The following is an 18,778-nucleotide window of genomic DNA, read 5'->3' on the forward strand; positions in this document are numbered from 1 at the left end:
CTGAGTACAGAGAAGAAAACAGCGTGTTTTTCCTATCATCCCCCAAACCCTGCCACTGACTTGGAGCTCCTTGGCCGGGGAGCAGCTATGGTTACAAGGAAAAAATCAAATGCATGAGACACATAGAGGTAATTCCCAAACAGAGAACGTTGGGGCATAAACCAGGAGCTGCTCTTGGTCTCCCTGAGTGTATCCTGGCCCTACCAAAGGTCACTAAGGGCTGTCCCTCCATGTATCAGTCAATTCTTGTATTGCTCTGAAGAAATACCTGAGACTGGGTAATTTGTAAAGAAAAGAGGTTTAATTGGTTCACGGTTCTGCAGGCTGTTCTCATGGGAGCTGGGCACCAGCTTTGTCATACCTGAAGAACTCCTTCTCTGCTCAGGGACCTAATGCCAACGTGAAGTGCTCTTGGAATTTTCTAACATAGCACAACTTCTTAGGAATGAATTTTACATCAGAACCCATAAATAGCACCATCATGTGTACAGAAGGCTGGTCTCCGAACAAGGAGACCGTGGCATAAAAGCACTGAATTCCATATCCTATTAGACCACAGATATTTTCCCCTCCCAATGGGGCAATACTTTTATAGTGCTGGCTGGGGAAGCCCAATTAGGTGTTTGTGCTAATGCTTGGGCCAAAACTTGATTTGTCAGCAGTGCGTGTCCAGGCAGGTTTTTATGCCATATCCTCTGCTCATGAGATCCATTACAATCTCTAAGTCTAACCAGGTACAGAGGCTCCCACCTGCAATCCCAGCACTTCGGGAAGCCAAGGCGGGCAGATCTCTTGAGCCCAGGAGTTTGAGACCAGCCTGTGCAACATGGTGAAACCCCATCTCTACAAAAAATACAAAAAAAAAAAAAAAAATTAGCCGGGATGGTGGTTCATGCCTGTAGTCCCAGCTGCTTGGAAGGCTGAGGTGAGAGGATTGCTTGAGCCTGGGAGGGCGAGGCTGCAGTGAGCCAAGATTGCACCACTAAACTCCAGCCTGGATGACAGAACAAGACCCTGTCTCAAAGAAAAAAAAATTCTGAATCCAACACCACAATGAAAAGGTGAAATGATCATATATGAATTTAATTTAAATATTTTTCTTTTGTAAGAACAGAACGGAGCAAAGACATTCTCCAGGCTGGTCTGGCTTTGGTTCAGATCAAGAGCACACTACTCTGTGCTATTTTCTTAATGTGTTTTTCCTGACCAATCTGCGGCCTCAATCTTCCTTGGAGCCTAGAGAAGGGTGGAGCAGGCCATACGAATGATTGCCAGAAGGGCTCTGACACCCCTGCTGACAGGCTTTCCAGCAGTGCCTCAAAGCTGTCATTTATTTTACTGGACCCTCTAGGGCTGGTGAAGCTCTTCCCCTCCAGGGGCCTTGGCCATGTTGGGGAGATTGTGCTCAGCCTTCATATCTCTCCAGCCACAGACAGGGTTTCAATCTCTGGCTTTGACAGCGCTCCATGGACCAGCCAGTCAATTTCCTTGACTGAGTTTCAGGTGCTGGTGTTTTATGCTACACTCTGAGGTTGCGTTCCCAAAAGTTGGCTTGATTATTTTTTGAGACTGAATATGCAAACAAACAATGGGAAAACCATACATAAAAAAAAGAGGTCTGACCCACAGCAGCAGCCTGCCCAGGAAACCACCCCCTACCTATACACCCAGGCCAGGAGGCCATGTTGCCGTGAGTCAGATTTGAAGAAGTCAGACCACCATCCCTAGAAGAGCTCAGAAAGCCAAACAATAACCCCCACCACAGTTCTCTAATGTTTGTCCCCACTTCCAACTCGTAATCCAACTCCAAATAGGCCCCTGTGACGGTTAATATCAGGTGCCAACTTGATCAGATTGAAGGATGCTTAGATAGGTGGTAAAGTATTATTTCTGGTTTGTCTATGAGGGTGTTGCCAGAGGAGACTGACATCTGAGTCAGCAGACTAGAAGAGGCGAACCCACCCTCAATGTGGGTGAGCACCATGCAGTAGCTGCCAGTGCAGCTAGGATGAAGCAGGTGGGAGAAGTTGGCTGGTTGAGTCTTCTGGTTGCCATCTTTCTCCCATGCTGGATCCTTCCCTCCACTCCTCCTTCCCTTGCACATCAGACTCCAGGTTCTTCAGCCTGTGGACTCTTGGACTTACACCAGTAGGTTTGCCAGGGGCTCTCACGCCTTTGACCATAGACCAAAGCCTGCACTGTCAGCTTCCCTACTTTTGAGACTTGTGGACTTGAACTGAGCCACACTGGCTTCTTTCTTCCCCAGCTTGCAGATGGCCTACGGTGGGACTCTGCCTTGTGATTGTGTGAGCCAATTCTCCCTAATAAACTCCCTTTCATATATACATAGATCCTATTAGGTCTGTCCCTCCGGCGAACCCTGACTAATACAGCTCCCCCTGCAATCCTGCAAGACACCTGCTTCTGGTCAGCCACCTCCAGCACACCAGGCCAACAGCCGAGCCTCCCTTCTCCACTCTGAAGTTTCCCACTACCCTGCCTGCCTTTGAGTCTCTGCCAGCGCAAGCAATGGTGGCCGGCTCCCTTGCTACAGCAAGTTCTGAATAATCAGCTTCTGCTCTTCTCATTTGGCTGACCTTCATTTATTTCCACGTCTTTCACCAGGGCTTCACCATCCATCAGACAAAGGGCAAAATGCAGACAAAAGCACCTGTGAGCAGAAACGGATCCCACGTTCTCTGGCCATTCCCGACTCTCATGCTTATTGGTAACCCTTTACTAAGCTTCACCGAGAGATCAGCTCCAGAGATCACCAACCATGGACTTTTTCAAAGCCAGTGATTGTCCTTTCTGCCTCTAAAGGGCACAGCACAAAAAACCAGGCATGAAATTAGTAAACCTCAGAGCAGCACTGAGGAAGGCAGTCCACGGGGCTCCTGGGTTGGCCTCTTCCAAAGGAGGCTATGGTCATTATCCCATTTTGAAAATTACCCTTGAGCCTTTTATCCTTTGTCTTTCTAAGTAAAAGTCCTTGATCCCAGTCTACCTCAAGAGCCCATGTTCTGGGAGAAAACATCAGGAAGTGTTGCACAGGAATGCAAAAGGGAAGAATGAGGTAATCCCCAGCTTTGGCATTCAAAATAGAATTGGGTGGCAAGACAAAAGCAGCTATTTTTTAAGAAAAGTGTGCACATTTCTTTATTTTCCATATTTAGCCTATCGGTGGCTGAGCCTGGAGGTCCCACCTTAGAGGTGTTCCTGTTGTGGAAGAAGGAGCTCCGTAATTATCCCTCCGTGAACCAACAGAGCCTTGTGGTAGGAGGAAGTCATGTTGGTAACTGACGTAAGCAAAGGGCAAGGACAGTCAGCAGTTATCCCAAGGGCAAGGGAAAGGCAAGGAGAGGTGAATTTGATCAGAGCTGATAGAAGTGGTGCCTCGTGCTTCTCCTGTGTAGCTCAGAGAAGGTCAAGGGAATTGTAGAAGTAAGACTAACACCAAAGGTAGCAGGGGTTCTGATCTCTGTTCCCCACTGAAGACCCTGGAAAGAGACAAAATCTCAGGCCTCCCTACCTGCATCACTGAGGATGACCCCATCCACTAGTTGGGCTTATTCTCAGGTGGAGGACATGTGATATGGTTTGGTTGTGTCCCCACCCAATTCTCATCTTGAGTTTTAGCTCCTACAGTTCCCACCTGTCATGGAAGGGACCTGGTGGGAGGTAATTAAATAATGGGGGTGGGTCTTTCCTGTGCTGTTCTTGTGAGAGTGAATAAGTTTCATGAGATCTAATTTTTTTTTTTCCCAGAGACGGAGTCTTGCTCTGTCACCCAGGCTGGAGTGCAGCGGTGTGATCTCAGCTCACTGCAACCTCCACCTCCTGGGTTCAAGCGATTCTCCTGCCTCAGCCTCCCAAATAGCTGGGATTACAGGCGTGTGCCACCACATCTGGCTAATTTTTGTATGTTTAGTAGAGACGGGGTTTCATCATATTGGCCAGGCTGGTCTCGAACTCCTGACCACAAGTGATTCGCCCACTTCAGCCTCCCAAAAGGCTGAGATTACCAGTGTGAGCTCCTGCGCCCGGCTTGTGTGATGATTTTATAAAGAGGAGTTCCCCTGCACAAGCTCTCTCTTGCCTGCCATCATGTAGGATGTCTCTTGCTTTTCTGCCATGATTGTAATGCCTTCCCAGACATGCTGAACTGTGAGTCCATTAAGCCTCTTTCCTTTATAAATTACCCAGTCTCAGGTATGTCTTTATTAGAAGTGTGAGAACAGACTAATACAACATGGGACCCAGAAGTGTCTGGGAGTCTGTTCAAGTCCAATGTGAGTCAGAGGGACCTGGCACAGGAGGCAAGATGCAAGGAGGACTGCCCAGTCAGCAGAGGACCAGACCAGATGCCAGGGACCACAGCCTGCCCTCAAATGGGTTTGCAGTGGCACCCCCAGCCCAGCAGAGGCTGAGAAGCCAGAAGGGGCCAGCAGAGACAGCCCTGAGTCCTCCAAACAGACTGGAGCCCCAGGGACCAGTTGGGTACACATTAGCCAGGCAGACACCGGCAGAGACAGAGGACCCTGTCCCTATAGACCTCTCTCTGCTGGACATCAGGGAGAGCAGCAAGATGGCAGGGTGACCATCACCTGGCAAATCTGTAATTGCCCGACAGGTTCTTCCTGCCCTGCTGCACAGAAAAACCAGTTTGCTGAGACTGTGGTGTTGCAGTAAAAAAAGCATTTAATGAACACTAGACTAGCCACACAGAAGACAGAGTTGTTACTCAAATCAGTCTCCCTGCAGGCTTGGAGGCTAGAGTTTTTCAAGGTGGGCAGGGGACTAGGGAGTGGGTGCTGTTGATTGGCTGGGGGTGCTGTGGACCATGGAAAATGGTCTTCCTGTGCTGAGTGGGGCCATGGCACTGGTTGAATTATGAGCCATGAATCTGGGTGGGGTCAGTAGGTCATCAGAATGCAAAAGTTTGGAAAACTTCTCAAAAGACCAATCTTTTGAGGCTGGTGTTTTCTATCACGGAAGTCACAAATAGGAGAAATTGGGGAAGTCACAAATTTTGTGACCTCTGGCCGCATGACTCCTGAGTAGTAAGAGATTATAGAAATTATGCCTACATGTTAGAAGAACTCAGGCCTCTCCCATAATCCTAATCTTGTGGCCTTTCAATAATCTCACAAAGGCAGTTTCAGCCCCCAAACAAGGAGGGGATCCGTTTTGGAGAGGAACTAGGAACTATTATCATCCTTGCTTCAAAGTTAAACTGTAAACAAAATCCTCCCATGGTGAGCGTGGCCTATGCCCAGGACTGAGTAAGGACAGCCAGCCTGGGAGGCTAGAAGCAAGATGGAGTCCGTCATGCCAGATTTCTCTCACTGTCGTAATCTTGACAAAGGCAATTTCCAATCTAAGAGCATGCGTGTTCCTGTTATCAGATTACCCTGGGCTTTAAGCTCTGCTGGAAAATCCCCACCATTCTCATCCAAGTAACAGGTGCATGGTAGCCTGGGAGGAAACCCAGCTGGCTCCATAAAGGGATCACCTTGTCTCTACACATCTCTGCTTGCTGGGAGTTACGTTTGTGAGCTCATTACATCACCATTATGATCCTCAAGACCATCTGCCCGATGCAGAGGCTGCAAGTCAGGAAAGGTTGTGTCAAGGAGATTCATGCAGTGACCTTCATTGGCAGCCTGCCCATGACAGGCACTGGGAACACGGCAATGAGCACAGCATCCCCCACCCTGCTTGTGTGGATGCTCCATGCTAATGGAGGAAGGCAGATGATGGCATGTGAACAACCACATAAATGTTATTTCCTGTAGTAGGGGAAGGGACTTCAAAACTGGATTTAAAAACTTAGAATAGCCATCATTGAAACAGGATTTATGAAGTTCTTAGGACATGATCAGAAGTGCCATGAGAATGGAGCTTTCAGAGATGCTTGACATGTAAGCTTCTTCTCCTAAAGACCTGGTGGTGTAACTGGTGAGCAAGTAGAATGTGTGCATGCACAACACACACCCACAACTATGTCTGAACATATGCATGTACTTTTACATGCACACACCTCAACACACACACATACACACACGTGCATAAACATGTGTATGTTTATAAAGCGAACTTGGAATCAGAACCTGGGCCAGTCTGTCCCAAGCAGCACACCTGTCTCTCCACATTGACAAATTCTGATTGGTGCATTGAATACACAGTGCACATGCACACACGTATACCCATACACACACATGCAAGTACATATATACACATGCATGCAGATACTATATATATATAATGACACATGCGTACACATATACTTACGCACACATACGAATACACATGAATATATGCAGACATGTTCATGATCTACGTGCATGTGCACAAATACACATACACACATAAGCATTCACACAGTGCATAGGAACATACACATGTGGTGATACACCACACATGAATACAGATGCATACAAATACAGGAAAATATACATGTGCATGGCACACACACACATACACAAATATCTACAAATTCACATGTACACACTTGCACACCCAGACATGACATTTTCACTGCAAATAAAGGGGGATCTATATTTAGCTCCTGGATCATGGCATGCACGCTCCAGCATCCTCTCTCTCACTGTCATTCCCCCATCTACCACCAGCGAGCCCCCAACTGGATAAATGTCCTCTGGCCTCTGCCTGGCCTGTCTGCTGACATCTGAGCATCCACACTAAGGTGACTCTAGCTGACAGACAGCCGCCGCTGACAGGAGCTGAGCAGCCCAGACATCATGTTGGGCTCTGAGTCAACCACCGGTCAGAATTTGTCAATGCTGAGAGACAGGTCTGCTGCTTGGGACAGACTGGCCCAGGCTCTGATTTCAAGTTCACTTTATAAATCCCTGCTTCATAAACTGACCTTTGACTGACAGTGTTATACTGAGTAACTGTGTGGAGATAACCTGCCAAAATATTATCCTTGGCACTGTCCCCCAGAGAGATGAATGTGCCATTTGCTGAACCCTGACTGCTGAGGCAGCATTTGCTCTGGAGGGAAAGTTGCTTTTCATTTATTAGGCTAAAAAATTATATGCCTGCATTAAGAGGTCTCCAAGCAAGCCTGGCAGATTAGAAATGCATGTTCATTCATTTGTCCATCCATCCACCCCTTAATTTATACACTGTTAGTGGTGAGATCATAAATAGACTTAAACACACTGAGATAAGCACAGCACAAAAAGAAAGAGATATGTACATGAAATGTGTGTATTCAGTAGGCTCATTTGATTATGGTCAAGCTAACCTATATAATTGTGTGATGTCTGTGATATTGAAAAACAGGACATGAACAATGAAGACCAAATGGCAGGTTAGTGGCGGTTTATGAATCTCCACGGGATTATAGTTTGTCTCTCTGGAATAATTATCCAATTGGAACTTCACAGCAGCTTTGCCAAAACTGCAGAGACATGGGGCCGGGGGGGTCAGGCCCAAACACAGCACCTGGCATATGGAAGGTGCTTAATAAGTACTCGTTGGATAAATGAAGGGGAATGAAAGAGAAACACCCAAGCCGGGGTGAATTAGAACGTTAAATACTTCATCCCGGATCTCATCTTCAGGGGCTTACAGACTGTATCAGTTTTCTATCTCTGTAAAACCTATTACCATGCATTTGGAGGCTTAAAACAACACATATTTATTTTCTCACAGCTTCTGTGGATCAGAAAAGCAGAGATGGCTTAGCCGAGCCCTGTGCTGTGGGACTCAGAGGCTGCAAACTAGGTGTCAGATGGGCTTTTTCATATGAAGGATTGACAGAATAAACCTGCATCCAAGCTCATTTCAGCTGTGTGTGGAATTTGCTTCCTTGTGGCTGTAGGACTGAGGCCCCAGTTTCTTGTTGGCTGTCAGCTGAGGCCCCACACTGGTCCCAGAGCTGCCCACAGTGCACTGCCCTGTGGCCCCTTCACAGACTCTCAACACGGCAGCTTGTTTCTTCAAGGCCGGAAGGAGACTCTGACGTCAGAGAGGGCCTTCTCCCTTTCGTAAGGACTTCCACTCCATCACGTCAGGTCCACCCTGGAAAATCTTCCTTTAGATGAACTCAAAATCAGCTGATGAGGAACCTTATTACGTCTGCAACATTTCTGCACCTTCGTCGCATTCTATTGGCTAGAGGCAAGGCAGAAGTTCCTTTGCACTCACAGGGGAAAGGATTTTATAAGGGCATGACTCACTGGGGGTCACCCTAGGAAGTCACAGCACATCAGAGATTAAAAGAGCTTAAATGTCAGTTGAGCTCAACCTCTTCACCCCTTCAACTCCCCCCGCCATGCCCACCCCAGTACAGGGAGGAAAACAGACCCATTTGCTCAGGTGGCATCTTCTATGCTACTAAGACCTCACCCTGGATGGATGAGCAGGACTCTGTAGGGAAATTCCAACAGAATTCCTCAAGCTCCCCACTTTGTAGGTACAACTGGATTTACCTCCAGACCAATGGTGCAGAAAAGATGGCGATCCCAGAACCTGGAGCTCAGGGCCCACCATGAGGCCCTAAGCAAGCTAAGAGACTAGGCTGAACATAACCAGGCTCCAGGGAAGCCCAAGACTCATACCTGAGCCTCACACCTGTTCCTGACCTCTAGCCAGAGGGAGCTGGGAGCATCACCTGCAGGGAGGGAGGAGTGACTACAGACGACCTGTGACTGGCCGGCTGCCCTTGGGGCTCACTGTCCTTCCAAGTCCATGTCTGCCTCCTGCAGGTCCTTATGAAGCCACCCATGGAAACAAGATAGGACAGAGACTTTGTCAGTTTGGGCGAAGGCAATGGCTTTGCCCAGACCTGCTGCACTGGGCCCTGCCTTTTCCAAGGGTCTTCTCAGACCCCAGCCACCCTGCTCCACTGGGTCCTTGGTTTCTGGGAGTCCTAAGGCAGGTTGGACCTGTCAAAGGGAGCTTTTCTCAAAGGAAAACCAAACTAACCACAATTGTGTTTGCATCTCGTATTGATGGAGCCAGGTGCCAGTCCAGGCGCCCAGGACTTCACTTCTCTCTTCACACCCATCATGTTGTTTAATTCACACAACAACCTTGGGATGAAATTTCTGTCCATTGCCACATTGCTGTGGTGAGAAAGCTGAGGCTCAGAGAGGTCTGTGCCACCCACAGCCGGTCACTGTCAGCACAGTCTCGAGACCATTTGGGGTCTAGAGCCCATGTGTGATCTTCACTGCTACTTTGTAAGCTAGAGAGATGCATGTGGAGCTTCCCAGGCGGTGGTCTGCCAGGCCCCCCACCTGCCTTACTACCCACCTGTGCCCCCTTCTCTTACCCTAACCCCAAGAGATGCCACCTCCTGTGAGTGCTGCCTGGCCTTGGCACTCCTGACACACTCATCCTCCATGATTGAGCACCTCTGAGAGTTGAGCACTCGCAGGGGCGGAGGTTGCAGCTGTCAACACAACGCACAGGGGCTGGGCCTCCTGGAGGCTCTCTCCTGAGTCCTTTGTTCCTTCCTTCCTTCAATGTTTGTTGAGCGTCCGTTAGATCCTAGAGTGGAGGGGCCAGTGGCCATCCTGGGAACTGGGAAAGCAAACGGACAATGTGAGTCCTGCTCTCAGGGGGCTCTGGCTGGTGGGGACACAGATGCCAGAAAGGACTCACCCAGGCGGTGTGGAGTGGGGACGTGTAAACAGAGCAGGGAGGGGTCTTGGGGCTGGGAGCTCTTGACAGCCACAACCCTGAGCCCTTCCAAGCTCCTGCTTCCCACTGGAAGGAAAGGAATGACCCAGATGGCATCATGAACACTCTCCCTCCAACGGGCACATGGCTCCTCAAAACATGACCTTGCCCGCCCCCCCAGCCACCATCACCTTGACTTCCCACTGAAGTACTTGCCCACACACCATCTGAGGAGTCCCTGTGTCCCCTGCAGACTCCTCACACACTCACTGTTTACACCCACTGCCACTTCCTTTCCTCTCCAGGGATCCCCTTGCTTCCTGGGTGGCAGGTATCCAAGAGAGCCCTAGGATCAAAACCCCATAGCCACACCGTCCTATCCTCAGCCTGGGCAATGGTGGTGGGGATGGCAAAATTCACCTGCTTTCTTGGCCTCCCAGGAAATGCTGCTTGGATCCGAATTCAGGGACAGTCTGGAGTCATTTGACCCCAAATGGAAGAAGGGTAATCCTGGTCTCTTATTTTTGCACTCGCACTGTATTGCTCTGCTTCTATACTCATTTTACTCACCAGCCTAAGCTCCCAAAAGACTTTAACTTTTGGAAAGAGCAAAGGACAAAGGTCGCCACCTTTCAATTATTCAAAAGTCTTCATTCGATCAATATCCATTCACTCCACAAATATTTACTGAGCAAATTACAGCAGCTTCTATGGGCTCTTCCCTAAGAGCAGATACAGAATGACCTAAAGCAATGGCAAGGCTTCCAATCACAAATACTCCATCAATAGGTCAAATCGTTCAAAAACCCATCTATTCACTTCTCACAGCTACTGAAAATGCTTGGTAAAATCCAACATTCATTTTTGATAAAACTTAGTGAGCTAAAAATGGAAGGCTATTTCTGCCTCATGATAACAAATAGATATCTTAAGCCAGTGAGTGTTATATTTAATGCCCAGGGTCTTTTTTTATAAGTTAAATATTTAACTAAATATACAGAATTCTCCAATTTTGAACAAATGGATTTTACAAGTAAAATCCCATTAAAAATCAATAGAGAAAACAGCATTCATTTTTCATTTCTGCGTTTGGGGGTGATAGGTGATTTCTGTACGTTTTCTAAATTATCTTCAGTTGTTTTAAAATCAGTTCTAGATTACCAGCATGCAAGAGGCCCCTTTAGAGATGGGGCGGTCCAGTCTCTTCACTGCATGGGTGTGAGGGAAGAGGCTGACTGGCTGCAGCAAGGACAGGCCTGGCCAGCGGGGAGGGGCAGAGAGGACACACATGTCGGCTGAAGGTTTGGGTCCATTTGGCCTCACCGTTCCCTGGCCCGGTCCGCTGTACAAGAGCCCTTCTGAAAGCCAGACCAAGAGTCAATGACCTAAGTGGGCCTTTCTTGCGGAGCAAATATTTCACTCCCTCTTGCTGTGTCCCAGTGACATGCAGAGGCTTTGTGTGTGCAGGGAGTGAGCACGCATCAGTCCCGGAGGCAATTTAGTCAAAGTCATTGGATTGCTGTCTCCACAGGATTAATTCCAGGCTTCCTGACAGATGCTCACTCAGACTATTTCTCACCAAAGTCCTCAGTCACACATCTTGTTACAGTCGTGACATCTGGGTGACACCGTGGTAGTCCTGCCCTGTGACGATGCTGTTTCCTAGGCCGTCGTATTGCACATCAGGTCAAATCAGCCGAGCTGCCCATGTGTGGTCCATACCTGTGTCCAAACTGAAGGCCCCCAGACTGGAACCTCCATCCCACTCCTGTCCACAACCATGCCATTGAGGGAGCCAGCAGTGAAGAAAAGTCCAGAGATGGTCTATTAGGGAGTGCGTGGGAATCTGGGAGCTCCTCTGAGCACGTGGAGTATCCGAGCTGTGGTCACCGTTGGGACCACGATGCCACTGGCTGATTCATCAAAATGACCGGTTCCTGGTCAGCCCCTCCCCTGCCTTGCCATGAAGGCTAAATGGAAAAACAAGGGTCAGACACATGTTGATTCTCCGACCACCTCTTGCCTAGACCTCCGTGCAGCCAGCCAGGGATGCCATAGGGCCAGCTCATGGTTGAAGAACATGTGAGCTCTGGACAAGGCAGGGTCTGACCACAAAAACAAAACACACGCCAGGCCTTTGGATTGAGAAAGCTGATTATGGGAGATGGCTGGAATGTTGTGAGCAGAGCTGAATGCACAACTAGAGAAAGAAGCTGGCCCCGAGACTGGCCACCGTAGGAAGCTCCTGCTACCCCCAGGACTGGATGGACAAAGGCCAGGGGTATTCTTACTGGAGTACAGAGAAGCAGGAGAGACGCCCTGGACCTTCTCTTCTTCCCACCCTCCCATCTCCCACAGTGGTTCCCACTGGACAGCTGGCAGCCAGATGACAAGGAAGTCTGGGGAATTTTGTCTGCAAGTGGTGACTCCCTCCCGCCAGCACAGAGCAAACTCAAGATGAACAGGAAGGGATCAGTGCTAAAAGGAAAATGACCCACACAAGTTACTTGAGCATATGTTATTAACCACACGGCCCATTAGATTCTAAATGGTGCCATGCTGACTGTAAGGTAACAGAAGGCCAGAGGAGGACAGAGAATGTTATGAGTAAGAACTTTCTGGGGCATTCTCCTAGAGAAGATACTAGAAAACCGAGTCCTGCTGTCAATCAAGAAGAACAAAGACTAGGAAGAGTTAGACGCCCCCCCCACCACCTTCATCGGTAATCTCCCAAACTGACATATCTACTGAACCCCAACCCCCGTCCAGCAACAGAAGGCCTCCTGGATTACTTTAGTTTTGGACTAGGGGGGTACAAAATCCTCCTCTTAGAAATGTTCCTCTGCACATTGGTTTTCATCTATGAAACGGAACGATAGCACCTTCGGGAGCCACTGCATACACCCCATGAGTGCTGCCCTATGCAACTCCCGGGACCCCTTACTGAGACTACCCCCAGGTCCAGTGAGGTGGAGCTCAGAGCAGACACAGCCCAGCCCTCTGCAGGCACCACAGCCTGCCTTGCACCCGTGGGGTGACCCTGAGAGTTGGGCAACGTGATGACTCCCTGCTTCCATCACATGAGCTGCCCTTAAAATCAGGACCTAGACTGATCTAGGTGTGCTTAGAGGAGGGAGCTGAAGGAGGAGCCCCCATCTCTGGACAGGGAGACTGGAAAGAGAGCCCAGAAGGGCTGGACACCCCACCTCCCACCCCTTCCCCAGAGCTCAACAGTCAGATGTCCTGGAAGAGGGCAATGGCAATGTTCCCAACACAGCAAAAAAAAAAAAACAGTAAAATACTGCTATTTTATGGGTCCAACAGGAAGGCTGAGAGAGGAAGACACTGTGCCTCCAGGAGCCTCCTGGGCAGCTCTCAGTGACACAGAATGGCCATTCTTCTTCAGCACCTACCTGATAGGTCAAATGTTCTGACTCATTTTTGGCCAAGCTCACCACATTTTAGGAAGTTTCCTCCCTGGATCTCAGGCCTCCTTGGATCCGAGAGGGAGCTGCGTTGCAAGGAAAGATAGCTCGTACATTTGTATCTGCATTGAAAACAACTCCCAAGGGGTTAAAATCCGATTACCGCCTGAATGGAACTCTGCTTCTCCATTCTCAATTAATTACCAGCACTCCCATTTTGCACCTCTTCTTTCTTCCCCTCACATGTTCCCAGAATACGAAAATTGCTGTGCAAATCATCTCAGTTGAGGAAAAGAAGTGGGTAAACATATTTATCTTGGGATAGGGAGGTCAGCTCCACACCCTGTTGGAGTAGGAGGGATGTTCCATGATCCACAGGCGTGGACATGGAGAGGATAGGAAGCAAGCAGACTCCAATGCAGGGACTGCCCTGGTAACGGACCCCATGGAGACGAGTTTCTAATCTGTGCATCAGGGGACTCAGAAAGGCAGGGATAAATGCTATTGTTCCAGAAGCAGGAAAATGGCAGAAGATGGTGAAGCATGGGCTGTGCTGCATCTCTCTGTCCTTGGCTTCGGAATACAGCACCGGGCTGTCCTCACAGACTTCACCTCCTAATTACTCTTTGTTCAAGCTAATGCAAGTGCGAGTTCTGCTCCCTGAGCACACACTGGCTGACGCGTCGAAGCAGGCCACCTGGCAGGGGAAGCTTCTGGGATGAAAAGTGTGCCAAGAATAGCCCGTCAAGGGCAAGCATCACGTAGAGAGGATCAATAATCCATTGGCCTCAAGTCCCGCTCCTCCTCGTGTCTGCAGAGTAGTGGGGAAGGGTGGTCAATGAGGTCAAAAAAGGCAAAGAAAGGACGGGGCGTCTGGGGCAGGCGTGGACGACTCTCCTAAGTCAGGAACCTGACGCTGGTGAAAACTCAGGAGGTTCTGTGGGGAGAACTGATGACCACATCACCGGGCACTCAGCACACAGACAATCAGGATCAGCTCTCTGGAACATCTCAGCATAGGAGATGCAAGACAGACATGCCCGGGTTTGTCTTCTGTGCCAGGCCCAGGGCACAGCCCAGCCTGATTAGTCACAGGCACACAGGAGCTCTCTCCTCCAGGGATGGGAGCAGATGGGAAGTGGATTCCTGGCCTTGGGTTTCTCCCTGTCTCTGTGGTTTGAGAACATGATATTCTCACTTTCCCAGAATCCCTGGCTGGACAACTGGTCTTTCCAAGAGTCTACATGAGACAAGGGAAGGGAATGAGATGGAAGAGAAATAACCTCCGGGGGCCTATCGGGTCTAGGATTCTCCGGGGCAACTGACAGGACTAGATCAGAAGAGGAGGAAGGGAATCAGTGAGCATTTCCCAGGAACTGGACTAAACACCCCTCCACAGATGGCTCCTTCAGTGCTCGTGAAGATGAGGACACCACAGGAGGGAGGCTTTTAACCCCCCAAAAAATGAGGAATCACAGAGGGAGCGCTTGGGAGACTTGTGCAGCCCACAGCTAGGTCAGAGTGGAGGGAGGACTGGAAAGCAAGACTGTGAGCTCTGAGCACTTTCTCTACCCCATTCTGCCTCCCAAAGATATACACCCGAGGAGGTGAGGGCACGAGAGCTGGTGTGCGCGGACAGACCGCAGAGCCACAAGGCTGGGCATTCTTCTTCCTGGACATCCCCTGGTCCCCACTGGGAATAGCCTTGGAGCCCCCAGGGGATCTCCACATCACCCCTGCAGCCACCGGTCCATCTTCAGGCCCCCAGAATGCAGAGGAACCTCGGGGGCAGTCAGTGCCAAACATCAGCCTCCCAGGACTCCAGATCCCAGGGTGACTGAGGCCTTCCTGAGAGGGGAGAGCCCCCATCAGGTTGGCTCACAGCCCATGGAGCGGCTCCAGAGCCACTGTCCTGAGGACTTGCAGGCTGTTTTTGGTTTTCAGAGTCACTTCTACAGCTCTTCTGCAAACGCAGAACAAATTTAGAGCTGCTATTTATTGCTTACAATGTGCCCAGATATTGTGCAATAATTTTTTTCAATTCTCATGATAATGCTGTGAGATAGGTATATTATTCCTATTTTATTTTATTATTCTATTTTACATTTGAGGAAACTGAGATCCAGAGATGAAAAAATAAACTAATAAGCGAGAGGGTGAGCACCAGAGTCCAGGTCTGTCTTATTCCAAATACATGCCCATCACCATTTGGCCACAATTCAGTGCTGTGTAGCTCTCTTAAAGATACAGGACACAGGCCAGGGGCAGTGGCTCACGCCTGGAATCCCAGCACTTTGGGAGGCTGAGGCAGGCGGACTACCTGAGGTCAGGATTTCGAGACCAACGTGGCCAACATGGTGAGACCCCGTCTCTACTAAAAATACAAAAAGTTAGCCAGGTGGGGGTGGTGCACGCCTGTAATCCCAGCTACTCAGGAGGCTGAGGCAGGAGAATCACTTGAACTCGCCAGGCAGAGGTTGCAGTGAGCCGATATTGTGCCACTGCACTCCAGCCTGGGCAACAAAGTGAGACTCCGTCTCAAAAAAAAAAAAACCAAAAAAACAAAAAAACAAGATGCATAATACATATAATGTGTGCACACGTACACATCCATCACATTTACAGATTATATAAATATGAGTGTATATATATTCTATATATACCTGTATACTATATGTTCATAAGTATGTATACACATTATACATATCATATAAAATAAATACCTTTTCATTTATTTACACACATTTATTTCTGTAGGGATTCAGTTTAGACAGCAGAATGATATTATATTTTTTAGATAGCTTGAGCATTTTAATTCAAATTATTTTTATAATGACGTTACTTCAATAAGCAGAATTATAAAGCTAGGTATAAACTGCTTATGATTATAGCTCTTGTACAAGTATAGAAACAAAATTAATTTACAATTCAAATACAAGCAAAACCATAAAAATAATAAAATTCAAATTAACATCACAAAGGTGACGGATGGTGCTGTTGGCTGAAACCAAATAGCCTGTGTTGGGTGAGAAAGGTGTCTTGGTGTAGCCTAAGTTTGATGAATAAGCTTGGGTCTTTTGCTTTCGAGCATGATGGACCACCAATTACTTCATCATGAACATTGTTTTTGCTTTCTTTTTTAACAATGAATTCATTTTTAACCATTGATCTGTTGTTTTTCTGGACCCACCAATTTAAACAAGGCAACGCAACGTCCATTATTGGAAGAAGACATCTTTAAATACGGTTTAACTTGGAATTCTTGTTTAATGGAGCCAAGTAGATCCAGGTGAGAGCTGTGTTGGCTTCAGAGACGTGCGTAAGAGCCAGGGCGGTCAATTTCAGCCCATATGTCACTGTGGGGCCCTCAATCTCCTATCTTTCCTTTAGGTCTGTGCTCTTCTCCAGGCCCACAGCAAGTGGGGTGCCCTTCACTGAGCCCTAACAACGCGGAAAATGCACGCAATGCAGGAACGGAGACTGCTGTTCGGTGTGAAACTGCCGTCATAGAGGATGCAGATGGCCCTCCTTGTTCTAGGTTGCAATTAATTGAAAACACATTGTTTATAAAGGGATCCGTGAACTTCTCAGGTTCCTCAGATACCTCTGCAGCCCCTTCTCCTGCCTGAGTCTGAGAAATTCTGCTTTGTGCTGGGAGGCATAACAAGTCACAAATTGCCTAAAAGCTAGCTCAGAACTTGCAGCAGGTGTCCAGGGACAGAAAGACAACATTCGACATTCAGCTCCAGAGGCATCTTACTGGAGTGTTTGTTACAGATTCTTTCCTTCGGTAACAATATGGCTCTAATTAGACATAAAAGGGGGGTTGCTATGGTGGGCATCCCGGCCTGGCTGTGGCTCTGCTGTCTGCTACTTGGAGTCACGCTGGGACACTGGGGTAGGAAGCATAGGCTGGTGAATGGACTGTGGGCTCCATTATCCAACCAAGGAACTGGCCAACTGACATCTCCCCTATCAATCGGGCTGCTTGGGCTGCTGCAAATACCCTAGATTGTGGGCTTAGACAAGACATGCATTGCCTCACAGTTTGGAGGTTGGCAGTCTGAGGTCAAGGTGCTTGACTTCTTGGCTTGCAGACACCTGTCTTCTTCCTGTGCCCTCACAAGGTCGTCTCTCTGTGTGTCTGCGTCCTAATCTCCTCTTCTTATAAGGAAAACAGTCCTGTTGAGTTAGGGCCCACCCTAATGACCTCCATTTGATGTAATGACCTCTTTAAAGATCCTATCTCCATACACAGTCACATCCTCATGCACAGGGGTCCAGGACTTTAACACACAAATTTGGAGGGCACACAATTTGGTCCATAAGAGCGGGTGAAGACCCCTGACACCTGTTTGACAGATAGCTCCCAACAGCCGACCACAGTGTCTCCTTTTAGAGAGGGGGACTACACTACCATGTGACTTGAGATGCTGTCCTTTGGAAGGAGGTGCTGGGTTACGCCTGAGAGGCTCAGAACCGTCTGAGTGAATCGGAACCTTTTCTGCACACAGTGGCCATTAGTAGTCTAAGCACACAAAAAGGAAATCTAAGCATTTCTCTAATTACTGCAGGTTAATTAGTTCTCCTCACCATTTTAGGAAAGAAGAACCACTTGAGTACAACATAAATCACTGAAATCCACTCTCTACCTGGCACGAGCTTGTGGGAGGAGGGCTCTCCAAGAGTGAGGATGCCAGTGGTCCCTGCTTCCCTGCTTTCCCCTGAATCTAAAGGGGTTGGGCAGTCCTGGCACAGCGCTGACAATGCTGAATAGGCGGGGGAAGACTGGGGCGGGGGGCAGTGGGTAGCCACTGCCCCAAGATGGCGACAAGGGGCTTAAACACATTTTTCAAAGCAGATTCCCAAAGGCTGGGTCAGAATTGCTAGGAACAGAGGGAGAAGTTTATAGCTATTGCCTATTATGCCATCCCGACCTCTAATCCCAGAGCAGTGAAACGGAGCCGGCTTCCCAATAGACTGTCTCCACATCCCCACTCATCAGGAGGCCCAGGCTGACCCACTGAACTGTGGTCTGGCAGCAGCCAGCCCCAGTTCTCAACACCAGCGTCCCCTGTCACCAGCTGGTTCCATGAGTCCACAGGAGCATCAGGGTTTGTAAAATGCTCCCCAAGGAACACAAACCGAGGTGGTAGGAGGGGATGGTGATGGGGGTTCTGACTCAAGTGCCATAATAAGCTCACCAAGGTTGAGTAGATTTTCCTGAATGAATGCGTCTTCATTTGCTGTGTGCCCTTAGGACACTTTTCCAGAGCATGTGTGTGTGTGTGTATGTGGTGTGTGTGTAGTGTGTGGCATGTGTGTGGGGGGGGTGTGTGTGTGGTGTGTGTGAAGGGGGTGTGTGGTGTGTGTGTGTATGTGGTGTGTGGTGTCTGTGTGTGTGTGTGGTGTGGTGTGTATGTGTGGTGTGTGTGGGGGGGTATGTGTGTGCAGCGTGGTGTGCATGTATGTGGTGTGTGTGTGTATGTGGTGTGTGTGGTGTGGTGTGTATGTGTGGTGTGTGTGGTGTGGTGTGTATGTGTGGTGTGTGTGTGTGGTGTGTGTGGTGTGTGTGTGTACGTGGTGTGTGTGGTGTGTGTGGTGTGGTGTGTATGTGTGGTGTGTGTATGTGGTGTGTGTGTGCAGTGTGGTGTGTGTGTATGTGGTGTGTGTGTGTATGTGGTGTGTGGTGT

This window comes from Mandrillus leucophaeus, unplaced genomic scaffold, assembly GCF_000951045.1.
Source record: "Mandrillus leucophaeus isolate KB7577 unplaced genomic scaffold, Mleu.le_1.0 Scaffold330, whole genome shotgun sequence".
In the NCBI taxonomy this organism is placed as follows: Eukaryota; Metazoa; Chordata; class Mammalia; order Primates; family Cercopithecidae; genus Mandrillus; species Mandrillus leucophaeus.